The sequence below is a fragment of the Ursus maritimus genome, unplaced genomic scaffold, assembly GCF_017311325.1.
Source record: "Ursus maritimus isolate PB19 unplaced genomic scaffold, ASM1731132v1 scaffold_4, whole genome shotgun sequence".
Lineage (NCBI taxonomy): Eukaryota > Metazoa > Chordata > Mammalia > Carnivora > Ursidae > Ursus > Ursus maritimus.
In genome coordinates this window covers 93,662,203-93,679,599 of record NW_024426552.1, presented here as the reverse complement: position 1 = coordinate 93,679,599, position 17,397 = coordinate 93,662,203, and the positions used below count along the sequence as shown (strand labels likewise).

Genomic DNA, 17,397 nt, shown 5'->3' with positions numbered 1-17,397 from the left:
AAATATGTGGATCCTCAATTTGGTGCTGCCGAGACCTGTGACTCACTCACCTTAAAAGTTAACCACATCATGTCAGTGTATGCACTTGCATATTTTGGAGAGCATAGTTTCTTGTGGGGGAGGGGGAGTATTGTTTCTTAATACAGGAGTCTATAAAATGGACAAGAATTAAGTTTTTCTACACACAGACAGTACAGAGCACCAGGTATGCTCTCAAATTTGAAACAAGGACCTGAGTTTCAATTTTTGCTCAACTGGGTGTTATCATTTAAGTTATTCATCTCTCTTTCTATACTGAGAAATTAATGAAAATATTGAAGTACTCGCCTTACATGGTTATTAAGAGTACTAAACACATATGAAGCAGTTAATACAGTGGCTGACACACAATAAGCACTTAATTAATATTGTTACATTTTATTTATTTATTTGACAGAGAGACAGCACTTGCGCAAGCAGGGGGAGAGGGAGAAGAGAAGCAGGTTCCCTGATGAGCAGAGATTGGGATGACACAGGACTCGATCCCACGACCATGGTTGGGATCATGACCTGAGCTGAAGAGAGACGCTTAACTGACTAAGCCACCCAGGCGCCCCTGTTACTGATGTTTTAGACAGAATTCTATGAACCTGACATAGCAACAAGTTTGGAACTAGGGTGAGGCAAACCAGAACACTTTGAGCACAAAACTTAGCTCTGACTTGTATGACACAGAGTAAGTGCCTCCTTAAATTTTGTACCCTAGGCCCCTCATTTACCTCACACAGGTCCACACCTGCACAGCACACACAATGACAACCTTCTTATTGGTATCACAATGTCATAAAGGTCACTTTACGTAGTGTATTAAAAATTTTTTTTTCTCCTCCATTTGCCAAAATGGAGGCATAAAATACCTGGACCACCAGAAAAAAAGTTGCATATCGTCCAAAGCAAGCTACATAGCTTTAGAATACTTAAAAGAATTTGGCTAATAAGTGAATTTTTAAAATTATCTGCTAAGCCTATGTTAAAATTACTTTTTATTCTCTTCTTGTAAATAGATCAACTTTAGTAGAGAAAACTGGCCCAGAAGCACACCGGGTAGCAGACTGAAATAAAGATATAATCAAAGACCTCAAGATAATTCATAAAAGGGCACAACCTACATAGGATAATAAATAGCTGACAACAAAATCAAAGGGCTCGTTACCACCGAATTACCTGCTAGGAAATGGGAACAATAAAAGTAACAACAACCGGCTTCTAAGATATTTCTGCACAAGTAATTCAGGGGAAAATAGTTGTGACAATTCTCAATTTTTTCCTATTACAATGCCTAAACTTTTGTTAAATCCTAGGCTGAACAAAATTTAAATGAAAACATGTTGTAGGGCAGAAAACAAATTCAACCCCTTGAATACGTTCATCTTTTGTTATAAGTTTTTAACCTAGTGGCTCATCAATCAAATAATGCTCAACTGAGTAGCCATTAAGTGTCTGAGGTACATCCATTTTCCTTTTTATTGGTATTTGTGATCCATTTTAATTTCTCCAATATAATGTTAAAGCTTTCCTTTAAAGTCCCTTAGAAATTCAACTAAACTTAAACCTTCATACTGTCCCTATGTTCTCTATGCTTGAATGTACAATTTAAAGAGCCTGCACCACATGGGTTAGGGCTACGTGTTCTGTATCACTTTCAATCTTAGATACCTACCATTAATCTTAATGACTCTTAATTGCCTAAGGTCCTCTACCAAATGCAGTATGTATTTTCTTTACCTTACTTTACAAAATTTCTTTGCACCAGAACACTGCCACAAGGCACTCAAATGTTGATAAAATTGTTAGCTCCAGATAACAAATTCACTGGGTCATTTGTTTAAAACCAAGTGCTAATAAGGACAAGGTTTTATCTTGATGATAGCATTTAACTTCACTTTTAGCTCCTAACTATTCTCAAATACAAATGCTATTAGTAGCATACACACACACAAAAATGAGGATATCTGCTTGTATATATAGTTCCTCTTGTAGCCTTCCTTTTAAAACTGTAACTTTTTAAGGAGACACACCAAAATTAAAATAGGACCCCAGAAATCTGGAGTTTTGACAACAATGCCAGAATGCCAATTTTATTATGGATAAAGACATCCAGAAAGCATATATATTTCTGAATAAGAGACCACAGCAAAATTCAAAGTTCTTTGGAATTAAATTAATTAAACCTTGCAACACTGTGAACTGGTATAGGGAGCAGTTGCAGCCTAGAGGCCAGGTCTGACTCATCTACCATTCCCAACTGGCTTTTGTGGTGGTAACCTTATATAAGTCTAAGACAGCAGCAGGGGTGTAACATCTTAGGATTTTGTCATTCCTTAACTCCAATCTCCATTGGAGTTCCAGGTCATCCTGAAGACAGGATGGTTGAATGAGGCAGGAAGGCATGTTTCAGTACCAGAGACTGATGGTAAGTTAGAGAAACTAATTTTTTTCCCTTTTTATCAGCTCTCACCCAAAATTATCAAATGAACCGATGCATACAAAAGTACTTAATATGTAAGTAAGGGGGTAAAAGAGGTCAAAAGATAAAAAAAAAAAAAAATCAGAAAAAAAATATATTAGAAAGGCTAACTGCCCATGTAACAGTCTTCCCATCCCCTGCCCCTTCTACCCACTAAATGATAAACACATTAAAGAGAAGTTTTATTTTTCTCCATTTCCTAGTAGCTAGTGCAGTACTTTGCATAGTCAGTCTAAGTCAGCAAGTGTTAGGTGGAGATGTGGTGATGAAAAGTCAGAAAGTCCATGCCCCTGAGGGTGGTGCAGTTTTGCAGGGAGGAAGAACAATAAAGAAACACAACACGTCAAGCTGCCACTTTGCATAACTCCTCGAGCACACCTGTCTCATGTTATACATATACTTTCCGCACACAAGTTCAACACGCATGCTTAAAATTTTTTGAAGGAAACAAAAAAAGAGAGAGAACTATTGAAATCCATAGGTGATCATAATTCCATTCCATGCACATAAGCCCCAGAATGAAAGACAGGATAGACATGGATCTGCTATTCCCCCAGCCAGACTTAGAGACACAGTACTTCTCACTATGAGCAGCTCACCACACTATGATTCCTGTGTTATACGTATTTCTTTTCCAACATGGCTCTGAATAACAAGTCAAATGCTTCACCTACTACTCAAAGGAAAAGTAATTCTATCCCAGTGCTAAAGGAAAACTGGCTGGGTGAAAGTTATGTTAGTCTCCAATGTGCTAACCCCCTACAAGATTTTCTCTAGTAAGTTTAAATATAAGAAATTTTTGCCTGCCATAGTGACCTTAGCATCTAATATAAAAGTTCTCTGTAACCGCAACTCTAAATCTAACGGCCCTCCAATAGAGCTCAATCATTACATCATTTTTACGGCAATGATTTAAAATATTAAATTCTCTCTCTTGAGTGAGGCAGCCTGGATTCAAATCCTAATTCCAAGCGATTACTGGTTATATAACCTTGGGCAAGTCGCTTAAACTTTCTGTACTTTAATTTCTCCCATTTAAATTGGGGATAATAGTGCCTTTACCTCATAGGACTGTTGCAAGGATTACATGAAATCATGTGGCATGCTTAGTATGATGCCTGGCACTGAGTTACTGCTCAATAAATGCTATCAGATTATATTCCAGCTCATCCTAAATATTTAGGGTAATTTCACACATACTATATACTCAATAAATAACTGACAAATGAATAAACCAAAGTATTATTAAGCAATCTATACTTACTTCTCGTAAACTTATTTCCAAGGGACGGGCCTCAGTAAACAGTAGTGACTACCATTTAATACGCTGCACTGCTGTTACCCAATAATTCATAAGCTTGCTGATAAAATCCTTTTTTCTTTCTTTTAAATAGCAACAATTAATTGATTCTAAGCAATCACAGAAAAGTAAGATTAAGACTGAACAGATTCAACTCACTTTTTGGGTAATTAAAAAAAAAAGGTTATTCAAAAATATAAGGGTGATTTTGAAAAATAAGACTGTAATACTACACTACACCAAAGATGCAATTAATTTTGTAGATAAAATTTAAAAACTGAATTTTTCATTTCTACAAAAATGGACCACCAAACTACATTTTTTACCTTTCTGCAAATACATTATTTCTAAATGCTGCAATACAGGTGTTTTCATTGGTTACACTGTGTGTGCCCCCAAAAAATCAGTATCTAAGACTACAACTTTCTGTAACATTTCAAATGCAGTAATATATACAAAAAAAAAAAAATCACACTACTTAACTTCTAAATCTCCTTTACAGTTTATTTACCATGAAATTAGCTTAAAACCCTTAGTAATACTACCTATTATAATGACCCTAACAATCCAAAAACATGTAAGAAGCAGTACTTCAGATTTATTCTCCACATACTGGTTATACTAGGTAAATATGAATTTCTTGGATAAAAAATATCATAAAAAAATAAAAAATAACATAAAAACTGACTTTTTAAAAAAAAGTAAGTTTAGGACTTATCAAAGACTTACACTTATTAATAAAAACTAGGAGCGTTATCAAATTTTAAAGCCAAATACTAGCAATCATTTTTTGACAATCTCTCATGGGAGAGAGAATTGGTAAATTCATGAAAGCATATAAGGTTACAGCAACTCAGAGCTGTTCAATTTATTCTATGCGATTATTATAGTATCGCAAAGGATTATTGAACTTGTTTTCACAACCAAAATCTGACACAAATTTATCCCTGAAATTTGGTTTGCATGTTTTTAAAATAATGATCATTTTACTCTCATAAGTATCTAAGTTTAAAGCAAACAAGGCATTACCTTAAGACCCAGTGAAATATGAAAACCTTCAAGAGCCCAAAATATAAGCTCCTTTGAAACAAGCATGACTCCATTTTACAAAGTCACCTTGTCTAAAGCAGATGATATTAAAAGTAAAATTCAAAATTACATACCATGGTTAAAAAACAAAATGAAACAACAACAACAAAAAGCATGGATTCTGTTCAGGACAAAAATGAGATCACATTAGGGAAGCACAGAATCCATTAAAAGTTTGTTTCCTCCACATCTGTATTTTGTTATAATGAATGTTGCTTGCAAAAAGCAGGACAGTGATAAGGTCTCCAAAATGCTCTGTTACACACAAAGTTTGCTGTAACAGAAAATGACTCCTTTGTCATTTCCCTATAGAAAACAATCTATCCTGATTTTAGAGACCTCCAAAAAGAACAAACATCTTTCTACAATTTATATTCTAAAACTTCTGTCATAACTCCTTTCATCTAAGGGTGTAAAGCAAGTCTGTTTTTGTATTTCTGTCCCCAGCACAGTGCTGGAGGCACTGCGCATTAATGCACTCATTCATTCAATCATTTACTCACTCATTCATCAAGTATTTACTGAAAACTTACTTTCTTCCAGATACTGCCTAAGTAGTGAGGTAAGGCACAAGACAAATGAGGGGGTCCTACCTAGGTAGCTTATCGTCTAGTGAGAGAGACAGACATTTAAGAAGTAAGTAAAGAAATAATTAAGTTCCTATTGTGATGATGTTACAAAGATGTACAAAGCTGGTGAAGATACACTGGGAACTTAGTATTCTAAGTTCTAGTTTTAGGAAGGAAGGGTCAAAGAAGGTCAGGAAAGGTTCCCCTGAGGAATGACATTTAAACTGAGATCTGCAAATTAACTCGGAGTTTGTCAGATTTAGGAAGGGAAGGGAGAGCAGTCCTGCAGGAAGATGGAACATGTACAAAGGTTCCCAAGTCAGAAGGAACTTATGTATGTAGTAATTGAAAGGTGCAGTAAATAAGAAAGGTTGGGAATAAGTATGGAGAGCTGGAAAGAAGGCAAGGATAAACTGTCAGCATTAAAAAGAATATAAAGAGAATTTGAATATTTAAGTAATTTTAAGTCCTTATCTCATGTAAAATAAATAATTTTAGGAACTGAGTCTTTATTCTATAATAGTAAACTCTACAGTCAGAAGACCTGGATTATGCCTTAATCCCACCAGTCACTAGTTTCACGACCTTACACTTAACCGATCTGAATTTCATTCTCTGTGTAAACAGGTACTCAATTATTTTACCTACTGGGAATGCAATGATAATAGAGTCCTGTTCTCATGACCTTCTACCCTCAAAGATATGGGAGACATCCCAAATCCTGTAAGAGATGATGTCCAAAAGCTGACACAAGGCTTCTGCAAAACCAAAAATGAGAACAAATGTGGATACCGGTGAAGTGAAAAGTGTTATAAAAATACAAGTATACACATAACTCTGGGAACCCTAAATTCTTCATTGTGCAGAGATCCAAAATGACCACAGTACACCAGCATGTGACTGAAAGATGATAAATACAATAAAAACCCTACTCCATCATTGCAATATAGGTGAAATATCAAAACTATAATGGGCCTCAGAGATGAAGAGTAATGATAGAACTGAAGCCAGGACAAAAACTACACACTGAACAAGTGCATTAAATTAATTTTACTTATTTCCAAATTTTCCTAACTTTTTTTTTTTTAAAGATTTTATTTGTTTATTTGACAGAGATAGAGACAGCCAGCGAGAGAGGGAACACAAGCAGGGAGAGTGGGAGAGGAAGAAGCAGGCTCATAGCGGAGGAGCCTGATGTGGGGCTCGATCCCATAACGCCGGGATCACGCCCTGAGCCGAAGGCAGACGCTCAATGACTGCGCCACCCAGGCGTCCCCAAATTTTCCTAACTTTTAATTCAAAAGCTCATTCCATAACCTCAGAGCTGCATGCCAAAAGTTAGAGAACTCACTTCACACTTCCCCCAACAAAAAAGGAAATGCCTACACTGACATCTAGAAAACACATTAACACTCTTGCTTTACTATCACTAACTCATGTTCAGTTTACACTCTATATAAACTACCATTTCCTTCTATAATACAGCATGGAGCCAGTTAACCCCACATAATTTTCTGTTTGTTTAGTTGGTCTTCCTTCCTTGTGTACTGCATTACTCATAGTGCTATGTTACTCCTATACTTCCTACTTCATTCTATAATATCATATCTCTATTCTATTTTAAAGGTTATATTAATTTCCAGACCATCTTAACTTCAATCATAGCGGAACAATATACAATATATGATCCTAAAAAGCGTTTTTGCATTCAAAAGTTAAACACTTAATATTTGCAGAGTACATTCAAAAAGCAGCATATTTCAATGGTTTAATTCTATTAAAGATCCAGTAATATTCATGAGCTATAAATGGTCACACTAACAATTATAAAGGATAAGACCGTTACAAGGATACTACTTTCTGCTTAATATAAATATAAACGTCCGATTTTCCCATGGATGAATTAAAAGTCATTTATAATGCTAAGAAAAATAAAATAGCACTTGATGATTTTACACACACACACACACACACACACACACTGGAGACAAGAAAATGAGGGGAAAAATAAATAGAAATCAATAAAAACGTGATGTTACTTCTAAGAATAACTTCTTTTCTAGTAATGAGCACAGTAAACTCTCTTGATGCTACATTACTTGTAAAAAGTGTAAAATACGTTTTGTGAAAGAATTCCTATAATACTGTTGTCAGTTTTACAAAATCGGAGTAAAAACCGTCAGTCCTGAGGTAGGGAGGAAAAGAAATATCTTTTAAATGTAAGGAAGGGATATATTTTTTGACATTCTCCTATCTCATTATCTACCGTTTGAAATGGTGGTACAGTCTGTCACTGAGTATACCCGTAGTAAGTAGGCTGAAACTCATTCTTATTTTTCCAAAAAGTTAGTGTGTGTTCCGGTTTTACTGAGGAATTTCTCCCAACTCAAAAAACTCTTTACCTTACAAAGGGCTTCTCAGAAATACATGAAATGCATTACTTTGCAATTTCCCCCACTCACTTCACAAAACCACCAACCTCCCTACTCTTTCTTTCTGGTGCTGCAGCCCTGATTCAGAAACTGGATTACAACTGTATCAGATTCAGATCAGTCCCTACGTGTGTGACCTTGGGCACGTCACTTATTCCCTCAGTTTCTCATCAGCATCCGAAAACAGTGTCTTTGAAAACAGAACGGGTGTAAAGATACCCTTGGAATTACACCTAACAGGGTTAAGGTTTTCTGCTTAGAGGCAAAATTACCTCCTTAGAAGGGCCACATCATGAAACTGGAACTGAATCCGTAGATCTCTGTCAACATTTGACTCTTCCTTTACAGTTCTCCTCTTCGTTCAAAGGGCATAACCTGAGTCACCCCAAGAGCAGACTCCCAAGCGCCCCTTCCCTTCTCCACTCCTTCCCTATCCTACTTCTAAAGCAGGGGGAAAACAGCAGCCACATCTCCCCGCCCCAAGCCACACCTTCAGAGGACCCCACCCCAGGCACATCCGCCCTCTCCCTTCTCCAGGGGCACCAGAGGCCAACCTCGTCCTTCCCCTCCCGCCCCCACCTAGAGGAGACTTCCTGGAGGCGTTCAGGCCCGAGCAGGGCAGGCAGCCTTTACAAACCCGCTTTACGCCACTCGCGTAGGGTAACCTCGCTTACGCCCATAGGGCCCCGTTCCCAGCCCCGTCCGCTCCGCCTGCCAGAACCAAGCCCGAGTGCCTCAGCCACGGCCCCTGTGTGACCCCAGACCTCTTCTGCTCAGCTCGGGGCTACAGGGACCGGGACAGAAGAGCCACACCTTACCGGCAACTGAGGCACTGACTTCACTTCCCACCTTTGGAGCCCTCCTCAACTCCCGGATCAATTCACTCCGGCGACGCCGGAAGGACCCGAGAGGAACCAGGCGTTGTCCGGAATCCTGCCCAGCCGTAGTCGCGCAGGGGCCTATGGGGACTCGTAGTCCCGCTCGCCGGCGTCGTCGGCAATTCCTGCACAAGCAAGACTACAATTCCCGGCAGGCTGTGCGGTAGAGCCTAAGGCGATGGGTGGGGACACCTCTAGCCAATAGTAAGAGAGTTCCCTGCCTTTGCGGGAGGAGGTGAGACCGAGAGAGAGGGTGTTCGAAAGGAGGAGGAAGGGAGGGGTCAGTTCTCACCTGCACCAATCAGGGTGCTGGGTCGGCCCTGCAGGCGACTCACCCATTGTGGGGGCGGGCTAGCAGAGCAGAGGAAGGAAGGGGGTTGGGGGGAGAGCTTGAGGCGTGTAACGTGGGGCGGCTGAGCTGTGGACGCTGCACCAGGGGGAGGAAGCATCGGGGGAATCGCCGGCGTAGAGGGAGGGAGCGGTGTGGGGATGCGTCCTGGCCGGAGGAGCGGCTTCCCCGAAAGCGGACAAGCCCCAGGCACACCAGGCGGCCAGACCTGAGGGTCGTCGGGAAGGGATAGTGTGAGCCTGGGTTTCTGGGGGAGGCTCCCGGGCGGGGCAGGAGGCAGTTCCAGGTGTGAGGCCACTGACTGAGGAGAAAGGAGTCCCCAGGGAAAAGGAAGCGGCGGAACAGCCGCAGAAGTGCAGGGAGCGGGAAGGTACTAGGGCAGCAGCTTCCCGCCGCCACCAGCCGGGGCAGCAGCCGGAACAGCAGGGGGAGGAGCAACAGCTGCCGAATTCGCCAACTAGAGGAGGGGGAGGCGGAGCTTGGGTCCCTGTAGCCGCCGGAGGCGCAGTCTGGACTCTAGTTTCCCGGGAGAGACGAGAGCAGGAACACGAGCGGAGCGGAGCGGAGCGCAGTCCTCCGAGCATCAGCTCCAGCATCCCGCCAGGGGTTGCAGGTGTGTGGGAGGTAAGCGTGGGTGCCTCTTCTGGGCGTCCTCACACTGCCTGGGAGAAAGCGTCTTCCAATAGGAATTCTGTCAAGGCACAGCTAGATAGAGTCTCTGACTCGGGTTAGGGAACTGGTGCGAACCCTTTTAGATGAAAGATGTACATTTTGGACTTTGTAGGGGGGAAAAAAGCAAAGGGTGGCTTGATTCTGGGTATAAAGGGCGTGGTTAGTGTTTTGGGTGTAAGTTATACCATTAAAACTATTCAGGGAGATCTTGAGATTGTGGGAAACCCTGCTAATTGAGGATAAGGTGGATGATATCTGGATAGGTGCGTAGCTGGTAAAAAAAAGAAAAATTTTGTCATTAATATAGAATTACTTCAGAACTCTTTTACTAGGAAAATAACTTTGCATTCTTCTTCAGTGTCTACCCTGTACGTTGTTTTATCAGATTGTCCTGCTACCGACCTGTTTTCCAGGGTGGTTTACTGCAGGTTTCTAAAATTGAAAGAGATTTGTATTAAGGAAGCAAATGCAGGCAGGAATAATCAAGATGACTAGACCTATCAGAAGTATAACTTTGCCGGTAATAATGTAAAAACGTTTTAACGGATGGATACTTAGCTTTCCTGCCAGTGGCTCTAGAATATTGGAACAAAGACCAGGACTCAGCTTACAGTGGGAACATATGGTGTACTTCATTGCTGCTGCTTATTCTCTCATTTGGGTCTGGTAATATTTGTACATTAAAAAAAACTAAAGTATAAGAAAAACTGTGAGGATCTTTTCTGTTTAGGGAGTATGTGCCAAATGATTACCCTTAGTATGTGTTGTGATAGATTTAGGCTTAAAACACATGTAATAGTATCATAAAATAATAATTTATTCTTGGTATTAAACCATGTGCAATTTATTTGAATGTTATTAAATACCTGTGGATGAAAACATGTTTTAATACTAGGTGAAGGTGAAAGTCCCACCTCCCTTTGTGTAACTGTCACAAAATCGCAGCCTTTCTTTTTAGAAAAGTATGTAAATAGCTATTTTCCTAGTCATTTTCTTTTTGTTACAGAGGTCTTTCAGATTACATGGCTTTTAATCATAGTAGCATATTGCAGCACATTTTGCTCTGAAGTGCTTTCATTGTGACAATTGTGTATTCCAGGGTCTGGGCGAATAATCTGTATTTTTTTTTTTTTTAACTAGAATCAATACAATGGGGTAATTACCTTCTATTTTCTTGTTTTCATGCTTTTCTCATTTACTTAGGGTTTTTGGATTTTATTTTTGTAACACACACAAAATTCCTTTTAGAAAAGAAATGCCCAGAAGGAATTCTCTTCATAGATTAAAGTTCTATCCTACTGAGTGCTACTACTGATAAGCCTAAATGACTTACCAGTGTATTTACTCCTCCCCTCCAGCACCCCCTGCCACATTCTTACAGAGAAATATATAGATGGACAGATCTTAGAACAACAGCTGCTTTTAGACTGTCCTCAGGCAGATCAGGTATTAGAAGCAGCAGAGAGTTTAGAATAAAGAAAAAGCAACAGTAGCCACTAAACTTAGCCATGGTAAAGATCCGAGTTTATCTTTACTATGTCACCAGAGAGTCTGTTAATCCACATAGCCAATGAGATCCTACGTAAATGATTTTAGGAGGAAAAAAGTGGGTACTGGAGCATAGTGAGGCTTGGAAAAGATTGTGTTTACCCTTGTTGTTTGTGATTAAGTGGATTGTTCAGAGTTAGAGTCTTAGAATCTTTCTTAGACTCTGCCACTGATTGATTTTGTGAAATTGAATACTTGCTGTCACTAATTTATTTACCCCATGTAATAATAATTACTAATAATATTGGCAATGAAGTTCTTTCACAGCCTTTATTAAAAGATCTTTTGAAAGTGTTTGGTTGGGAATCAGTTAATAATCAAATAAATGGAGTAGAAAAAAATATCAAAACAGTTGAAATTCAGATGTACTTTGAATCCCAACTATTTCTAGGTCTTCTGCTGTGAGGTATCGTAAAGGATAGAATCTCACTAGAAGTGGATGATACTTTGTGGTATTAAAGTACTGGATTTTTTGCCTGCTTCCAAGATTTGGATCCTCTTTAATTTGTCAATGAAAGAGATTGGGTTCCTGTATCATTTGGGAGTAAGAGCATGTTTTTATACGGGAGAAAATCATTAGCAATATATAGTACTTAGGTATTTGTTACCTTGAACTCGTCTCAAGAGATTTTAAATTGGTGTTCATATTAAATCTCAGATAACCTGAAGACTTCTTGACTATATGTTACTGGTGTTAAGATGATTCTTTCTTTATGTGACAGCTTATACTTTTATGTAAAGCACTACTTAGGTTAAAAGCATATTATTTATTCTGCCCTTGATTTTTACCATTTGTGTATGGCTATTATTGAGCATATGATATGAGAAAGAAAAACCAATGGAGTGCAGAATGTCTCTCTGGAATGGACAATGCTCTGGGGATCACTGTTCTTTTGCCAAAAGACTTGGTTAATTTCAAATTATGATATATTTTGAACTTTTTTTTATTCAAAATTCTGACTCGAAGCTTATTGAGTGAAAATAATTGAGTAGCGTGGATTTCTCCTTCTAACAGGATTCACTGATGCATGCAGCACAAAGAGTTAGACTTTTGTTCAAGATCAAATGTTTTTGGTGTTTTGGTAGGGTGATTTATAGAGGGGGATAGATATAAAAAATACTATTTGATAAGCAGTTTGAGAAACTGTCCTTATCAGGAGAGAAAAGAGATTTGATCTATTCTGTTAAATGCCTGTGAGTGGTTCCATGACCTTTTTCCCCCAATCGTTTCTAGAAGCCTAATACCCATAGTGGGAGACAGTACTTTCCTATATTGTCATTTTAAACTGGAGTCAGAATGACATTAATTCATTAGATTTTGAGGAATCATGGGTTATTAAAGCAAAGCAAAAAAGATCCTCTGTGTATACGTTCCCTTCTAAGTGAATGAGTTATTTGGATATAATATTAAAAAGAAGTAAAAACCTAAAAGGTGTTTCCCCCTTCATAACAGAGATCCTTGAACCAGACACTAAAGATGAGCAAGAAACCTCTTTCCCCCTTTTTACAGCAAACTTCTAAGGTTAAATACTGCTTTGGGGGATCAGGATTAATTATTATACAAAGGTAAGGATTTGTTTTTGTTTTGTGTTCAATCTTCTAATGTTTTCAAAATTTAGTCCTTAAAGTTCGATAAATGTGTTTTAAGTAACTAGATTTTTAGCTACTGGAGACTACATACTTCTTTCCTATCTCCTGCTTGTTCTGAGTATCCTGTGTCACGCTCAGCATAAAGAAGTGGCCCTATAACCACTTACAGATTTAGAACTAGTGACTAAGACTTTTTTCATGTACACATTGAGACATTTTGCATTTTGATACACAGAGTTAAGTTGACCTCACAGGATAATTCCTATACATTAGGCTTTCTGAGAATGTCTTTGTGCTGATTGGCCTTTGCAAAAGTATCCATTGGGCCCAATTTCATTTAGATTGTGTGGGCGGCAAAGACTGATCTACAATTTTGTGTGCCAACATTTCTAAATTCATACCAGAGATAGGAAATATGGATGAGGGGAAAATGCTGTCCCACTGGTAGCAAACAAGGTCGGCATTTTCTAGCCAGAAAAGCCTATGGCTCAACACCGTTTTACCTAAGTAAGATACCTTTGTTGAAGCTTATTCATGAAACACATATTTCATTCCATAAAAACTAAATTTTGTTCTTCCATTTTTCTAATCATTTCTTTAAAAAAAAAAAAAAAACAAGAAAAGAAGTCAGACTGTGTTTAAGCACATGTGGAGCTGGGCATTTATTGTCTTTTGCATTCAACCTTCCAGAAACGAATTAATCTAATTAGTGTTAGAATGAAGAATTCAACTGTGATTTTCCTTTCATTATTATAAGACCTGGAGAAGTTAATTACAAATACTTTTTTAGTACTAAATTTAATAATAGCAGATATTTAACTGTCTTTGCTTTGCTTTTTAACATCTTTCCAGCATGCAAATAGATACAGATTGGCTTAGAATTGATAATTGATTAACCTTCCTTCTTCATGTTCCTTTGGCATTGCTCTTCATGCTTAGCATTGTGCCTTGTATAGGGTTAGCTGAGTTCATAACTGTCTTCCTCACCAGATGCTTAGTAACTTCAGAACTGAATTTCATTTACCTTTCTATTTAAAAGCCTTATATAACATATAACTTGATAACAATTTGTTTAAATATTTGGCAACCTATAATGAAACATCATTTTACATTTTTCACAAACAAGTACAACTAGAAAAGTGAATTTTTCTTAGGCATCTGTTTTAGCACCAAATGCAGCCCTCTGCCCACAACAATTGCTTATATTGAGCTAAATATAAATATTGGTGTCTACTGTTGACTTTGTGAATGAATAGAACAAATATTGCTATTAATTGCAACCTTGCATATGAATGTAAATTCATATGAATAATAAATTTATTAATTGTATGCCTTTTGGAATTTGGTCTCTCTTTGCCTTTAAAATTTTGCTGACTTAAAGATGTACTTTTAAGTAAGATTCCCCACACATTCATACACACACTTTCTATGACTTTTTTTTCTCCTGGACAAAGAAATAGAGAAAAACAGATAAATGTAATATGCGGCCTTAACTTAACTAAAATTTAACTGGTCTTTGATGTTCAGTTTTTTAGTGAAATGGTTACATTGGGAGGCCTGATTCAGGCTTGTTAAACCTAAATAATACAGGTATTTGTCATCTTTGAGTGAGCATGGGGAAGGGATGAATTCTGAGATTGCGTTAACAGTGTTCAGTGCTAGCTTTCTATACATCATTAACTGCTGAAGCGTACATGGTACCTCCAGCTCCAGCCACTGCTTCAAGACCTCCTTCTGCTTCTGCCTAGGAAAGGAGCCTTCTGAGCTCCTCACAGCTCCTAACTTAGTGTGGGAAGGAAGGCAGATGGAATTTATTTTGATTTAATAATCCCATTTTCCTAAGTGTACCGTTTTTCTCAGATATATCTCATACCAGAGTTCTCAATAACAATAACTCAAGTGTCACAAAGTGATAACTATTGCACAGTCTAGCAACTTAATGAGAACCTAACAACTTGAAGCCCATTTCCCTTGTAGCATCTTGACTTCTTTTGAATGGGCCCAAAACAGCTCACTGCAATACTTTTGATATGTTGCCCATATCGAATTGCTTCTGTCATTTTTTTTTTGATGACCTAAATTTTGCTTTGAAAAACTGACTAGTTTTATTTGAGGTCTTTAGCCCTCTGTCACTTGAAGAGTTAATAAACTTTATTTTTTCCACCTTTTAATAGTGTGCTATAAACACGGTATTATGATGTATAATTTTGCCTTTCATTTAATTGTTTGTACTTCACAATGCAATCTAAAATCATTGAAGCAATTAATGTTTTTTAGATACAGTCAGCCTTCCAGTTAAGAAACCTGTACAAAGTATTCTAATTTGCTTACAGATATTAAATTACTTGTTCTATGTTCAAAGCAGATTAAATTATATTATATTTTATTTTTTTAATTTTTTTTATTTTTAAAGATTTTATTTATTTATTCGACAGAGATAGAGACAGCCAGTGAGAGAGGGAACACAAGCAGGGGGAGTGGGAGAGGAAGAAGCAGGCTCATAGCAGAGGAGCCTGATGTGGGGCTCGATCCCATAACGCCGGGATCACGCCCTGAGCCGAAGGCAGATGCTTAACCGCTGTGCCACCCAGGTGCCCCAAAATTATATTTTATATCATAAGTCATTTGATGTATAATACTGGATAAATTTTGATAATACCAGTATCCTTACAGCCACATAACAAGGGTATAATTTTTGTTTTTACTAAATCAGGGAACTTTAAAAAATTATATTAAAAATAAAATGCTAATAACCTGAAATTATAAAGGCCTAATAATAACTATTCATTTTTTTTACTGTAACAGATTTAGCTAATAATTACTAATATAAAGTTAAACATTTTCAAGAACAAGAAATGTTACTATCAAGATTACCTGAAAAAGCAAATTCTTACTCATATGGCCCAAAAGTAATTGACAATTTAAAAAAACAGTTTTATAGTACATATCAATTAGAAATGCTTTCAGCTTCAAGTTTTATGTACAATAACATAAGACAATAGGGATTTATTATTCGAGAACAAGAAGTCTTGAAGCAGGTGTTTACTTTTTGTTTAGAGGCTCAGTGTTGTAAGGGTTTTGTCCTCATGCTTTTTCTCCTGCTGGCTGCAAGATGGATATTCCTGCTGATCCAGATACCATATTCTAGTTCAGGGCAGGAAGAATGGAATGGCTGTACGTCTTGTTTCTCTTTTAATCAGGAAATAAGAGCTTTCCCAACATGCTCCTCCTGCAAATGTTTACTGTGGACCTGCTGGCCCCTAGCATGTAGATGGCCCTAGCTTATTTAAGAGAAGCTGAGGTATTAAGAACTTTTGGCCTTCGTGGTGGATAAAGCAGGGAAATAGTGGTTTGAGAATGATTTGGGGGTAACCAGTTGATAGTTTCAGCTGTTGTCTGATAATTAAAACAATGTTAACTTTAAATTGTATTTCTTCTCATTCTAACTGACTCTGCTTTATGTTTTATTTGTTGTTTTCCCCCAGGTTAGAAAATGCTAACCTTCTTATACCCAAGTTTTCATTTCTGTGACTACCAAACTTCAAGTCTCTGGGCAAAGGCATTCGTCAGAGACTGACAGTATCTCTGGTTGAAGGTCATCTGGCCCATACCACATTTAACACTTGTCTTATAATTTTTATTACAGACATAATAACACCTGAAAGGATGCTTCTGTCTATTTTAAACTACTTTAAACCTCAAGGTGTCAGAGAATCTCCATGTAGCCTGCATTTGAGAACAAATGAAAGAACAAGTAATTATTAGATTCTTTTTACAGAAGATTTGTTTAGCTGCCTGAAAAAGCAAAATAAGCCATTGTTTCATAGAGAGGAGCTCATTCTAAAAAATTTTAATCCTGGAAAATGGTGTTATTACTCGTTTCTAAAATGTGAAAAATGTTATCAACATCCATATAGTAATTAATACCTAAATTTTGACTAATTCTTACAAGGAAGAATCTTTGACTTATAGTTTTGATAAACTCTGATTCCTTGAGGTTAAGAAAGTCTGAGGAAAAAGTGGAAACTAAGAAAATGTTAACAAATACATAGTTTTTCTACATAAAAAACCCTCATAATCAAAGATGTTGACCATAGAATCTTGGTTATATTACAATTGTCTACTTTTCCATATCAGCATCTTGTTTTTCAATTTTTACATTTCTATCATGTGATTTCAGGTGGGTGGTTTTATCAAAATTCTACAATACAGTGATAGGTAGATTTCTAAGCTACTTTTACAATCCGTAGTGTGGGGTTGGTGCCTTAGATACAACAAAAGGTATAAAGTCACTTACTCCTTGGCATAATCTTGGCTTTGAGGAAGAAGTAGGGCAGTGTGATGTGTTGGTTAAGAGCACAGGGTGGCACACTATGGCCTGCAGGCACACTACTTTTTTGGTAAATCAGGTTTTATTGAAACACAGCTATGCCCATCATTTACATATTATGAAGATTGCTTTCT

General features: G+C 37.7%; 2 protein-coding genes across 5 annotated transcripts in view; one reads left to right on the top strand and one right to left on the bottom strand.

Annotated features, from left to right (window-relative positions):
• The window catches only part of PDCD10 (programmed cell death 10), a 43,687-nt gene extending 34,818 nt beyond the window's left edge, over window positions 1-8,869 (bottom strand). For 2 of the 4 annotated variants that reach the window (XM_008710316.2, XM_008710317.2), the window contains exons 1-2: window positions 8,715-8,835; window positions 8,169-8,251 (exon numbers count right to left, since the gene is read on the bottom strand). The gene's annotated coding sequence lies outside the window, so the exon portion shown is untranslated. The other 2 variants (XM_008710315.2, XM_040621642.1) reach the window with 2 other exon arrangements.
• Window positions 8,870-9,142: 273 nt separating this feature from the next.
• SERPINI1 (serpin family I member 1) overlaps window positions 9,143-17,397 on the top strand; it is a 69,235-nt gene continuing 60,980 nt past the window's right edge. Inside the window, exon 1 of the mRNA XM_008710312.2 lies at window positions 9,143-9,747. The gene's annotated coding sequence lies outside the window, so the exon portion shown is untranslated. The remainder of the gene's footprint in view (window positions 9,748-17,397) is intronic.